Here is a 4,242-nt window from a genome sequence, read left to right as displayed (position 1 = left end):
GGGCCTGGCATAGTATACACATGCTCGCTATCATTACTGAGTTTTGAAGTCATCGAACACCTCCAGACTCACTAAATATGAAGCCGCGCAGGACGCAGAGGACAACGAAAGGGGTTCTCAGGCTATTCGACGACATAGCGGGCCAGCAGCACTGACCCACAGCGTTCCTTCTGGTATGAAATTAGGACCAGGATTTCAACCAGCCTCAAAACATCTCCCTTAGACCATTTTGTCACGACCTGCACGTCGCGAACTCACAGAAACTCCCACAAGGAAGCCGAGGTGCCAAGTGCTGGTGGGAAAAGAGCAAAATGTCCAACGGGCATCTGGAGCATTTGACCCCCTGGCTTCTCGTTACTTTTCTTGTTATTTATACAGCTGAGTCAGAGGTTCCAGGAGAATGAGGCAATTCTAGGGGGGCTGGGGAAGGGGGAGCTTTAGGAAATGAGAGAGAGAGAGAGAATCAGAAAGCACGTTTTCTCTGGGAGTAATCAATTGATTCAGTAGTTTCGGCACAGAAATTCCAATTTACTAGACATCTCGTATGGACTTCCCAGTACCTTTATAAAAACAGGTCTTGTCTATAGCTTTTCTGGCATTTTTCACACCTGGCTTTAGTCAAAATTTGAAAGTTTAAAGACATAGGACAGTCAGTAGTGAGGTCGCAAAAGTGTTGAGTCCATAACTGCAAACTCTGGATTCAAATCTGCTCTTACTTTTTATTAATGTAATTGAGAGATAGGAAAGCTCCTGGAGGTGAAGTTTGTTCGTAGGGACCGAAGGTCAGCCTGAAGGTTACAGACTGGCCTTTCCGCTCGAAGATGGGCAGCAGCCCTCCTCTGGGTCAGAGGGGAATGGCACTTGTTTTCTTGATTTCTTCCTCGACCACGGTCTCCTGTGCGATTGCTCTGAGGGGTTTTTAATTATAGAAAAACCTCACATGGCAGTTTCGGATCTCGGGCCGTCTTTACTGCAATATTAGTGGACGTTTCTCACCATCTACTGTTTTAAAGGAGCAGAGTTTGTGTGTCAAGTGGCTATTAATATCACCAATTCCTTTCAAGTGTTCTTCATGTCCTCTTTCAGAAGGACTGATACTTACTAAGCAGCTACTATGTTTCTGACCCTCTTTTTGGCAATTTATGTAAGTCGTGTTATTGAAAAGAAGATCGAGATGTAAATTATGTTTCCTTTATTTTATTCTCAAGGAAACAGAGGCTCAGAGAGATCAGGTAATTTGCTCAAGGCCACACAGCAAGTGGAAGAGGCGGACTCCAACCCAGGTGACCTGCATCTCTGCTCACGGTTGATCCCACTTGCTCCTTGATGCCCAACCGTGCCCTGCCACTTCCGGAAACCTGCCTGGCGCTCATTAGTTCCAAGTGTTCTCCCTCAGCCCTGCCACCATCCTGGCCCAGGGCCTCCGTCACCCACGGCCAGGGTTGTGGCAAAGGCCCCTCACTCATCTCCCAGTTTGTTCCTTTGTCTCCCTCCAGGAGTGAGTTTCTTTTAAATATTTCATTATGAAAAATGTCATAGGTATGAAGAAGAATCTATATACCCACCCCAGATTCAACCACAACTGTTTTACTCTACTTAGTCATGGACCTGTCCATCCATTTGTCTCTCTACCCACCCTTCAATTTGTCTTAGTTTTTGTTGCATTTTAAAGTAAGTTGTGGACATTACTACTCTTCCCCTAAATATATTAGCATGTATACAGAAGAGATTTTTTTAAAAATGAAAGGCCTATCATCTCATTCTCCTGCTCATGAGCCCCAGGGCATTCATAACTCTTGGAATAAAAGCCCCGCCCTCACCATGACGCATGAGATGCTGCTGGATCCGGCCCCTCTGGCCCTCCAGCCCCATTCCTCATTCCCTTCTCCTGGCTACTTGGCCACAGCTACTTGGCCACTTTTCTGCTCTGGAAACATGACAGGAAGTGCCCTGCCTCAGAGGCTTTGCACCTGCTGCTCTCGCCATGCCTACTCCTTAGAGAAAACTTTCCCGGTCACCTTGTCTAGAAGAGTCCCCCCACGCTTCCCCATCCATGCTGCCCTGCTTTATTTTTCTGTGTATCACTCATTGCTACAGCTCACGCAGTAGGTTCTTTATGGTACGTCTGTCTCCCTGAGAACACAAGTTGCGGAGAGCATAGATTTCGTCTAATTCACTGTTGACTGACCAGGGCCTGGACATTTCTGGGACACATAATAGATCTTTGTTGGATAAATGGATGGACAACAGAAGGAAAGAAGAAAAGGAGAGAAGCAGAAGGCAGAGAGGGATGGGAAGAAGGAAAGGAAGAGGAGAGAAAAGAGGAAGGTGGGAACGAAGACAGGAGGAAGAAAGAAAGGGTTGATTTTAGTTGGAGAGTGTTCTGTCTTTTCCAGGCATCACTTTACGTCACGTTGATGAGGGAACAGGCCTTCCCTCGAATGGCTCCCGCTGGCGGCTTTCCCCAGAATCCAGACCTTAGTGGAATGTGCAAAGCGGTTCTTGGAGCGTGGGGGGCAAGGCAGGTCGGCACCGCCCTGGGTGCCCATTTCCTGCTGCTCCTCTGCCAAATGCCTCCTACCTCGTGTCTGATCTTTTGCCTTGGCCTCTGAAGGATTTGCAGGGCAGTGGGGGTGGATCACCTGAGAGGACATCACTTCAGTTAGAGTCTAATTGTTCCTCCTTTGATTCACAAGGTAGGAAAACATTGTCTCTAAAACACTCTGGACGGTCACAGATGATATTTAAAGTGACACGAAACCCAAAGCTTCCCCAGGCCCTTCTCTTCTGCGGTTGTTTATAGATTTTCAGTAATTCTAATAAGCCCGGATCTGCTCAAAGTTTTGCCCAATTTGTTCTCTGTGTCTCAGGGCAGTGCCCGACTAAGCAACTAAATGTGTTCTTAGGGTGACCTATTGTTGCTGCTGATGTATTTTTATGGGGGAGAGTAGGAGGGAAGGAAAAGCATCCAACGATTCGTTAATGGAAAAACGGACGTCACTGGCCATGCTCGTAGGTGCGTTTTGTTTCGTATTATTGCCTTTAGCCTGATTTTCACTGGTGGGAAAATCACATGTCGGAGCAGAGGCCTCCAAAGACCTTAGTCCGGCCTTGACCTTAAGGGTGTCAGGGGCGTTTGACCTCTCTCCTGTTCTTCTGTTTCATGTGCCTTGGTGGTGCCTGCTGCCCACAGGGCTGAGCGGTGCCACGTTTCTGCCACTGCCGCGGGAGACCCTATAGGTTGCTGGTGTTGTGCAGAAGGCCCTGTTTTCTTGGGCTCCAAGTGCTGCTCCCCTCAAGGTGCCACATTTCAGCTGTGAGTCCTGGGGTCCTCACGGGGTTCTGCACTGGCCCGAGAGGAATGCCATTCTCCCCCACTTGAGCCATACTTTGTCACTAACCAGAGCTGCTTGTGGCTCTTTCTCTCTCTTGGTCCCTCCCTGAAGGTCCTGTACCCACAGGGCTCACACACAGTTCTGTGGGTCGTCACTGTCACCCCACACCAGGCGCCACCAGGTGAGATGCCCCAATGTCAACCTGGGTCACCCTCAACCTTGTGTAGATGAGTCCATAGAAAGAGACACCAAGGGTTGCCCTGCAGCCTCACAGCTGGGAGTGTGTTTGAACTTGATGACTCTGGTGGTGGGACTCCCGGTTCCCCATGTCCTTGACCACGTCATTGGTGGGCCAGCTTCGCGTGTCCTGGGAGTAACTCCTCGAGACCCGGCCTCCAGCCGACTCCAGACCTCCTGATGCTTTGGTCAGTACCTGAGTTCCTGTCTTCATTCTTCCTGGCTAAAGTGATTTCTGCTTCCTGCTCTGAACTCTGACCCTATGGCCGTCTGTTCCATTTCGTTCCTCCAATATCTTTGAGATAGGGGTTAATATCCTACTTCTGGGCAAGGAATCTGAACCCCACGTAAGATACAGAAAAGGGCCATGCCATAGGTGACAGAATCTGGCTTCGAACTCTGCTTCCAGAGGGTCACAGCGACATTGCTTAGCCTCACCTGAACAGAAAGGATGGGGGAGGGACGAAGCCACGTGAGGGCAGACAAGGGAGGAGCCCCGCGGCGTCATCCACCCTTCTCTCCCCAACGCCGGGCTTCCCTCCTCCCCAGACGCCAACGCGACCAGACTTTCCAGAAGAACGTGGACGTCCTGGTTGTCAAATCCACTCCCCTCCTTCTTTTCTCTAATACTCCAACGGGGCAAACAGAGACTGCAGCACCCCACAAAGCT

The sequence above is a fragment of the Pteropus vampyrus genome, unplaced genomic scaffold (assembly GCF_000151845.1).
Source record: "Pteropus vampyrus isolate Shadow unplaced genomic scaffold, Pvam_2.0 Scaffold75, whole genome shotgun sequence".
NCBI lineage: Eukaryota > Metazoa > Chordata > Mammalia > Chiroptera > Pteropodidae > Pteropus > Pteropus vampyrus.
This window is presented reverse-complemented; position numbering follows the sequence as displayed.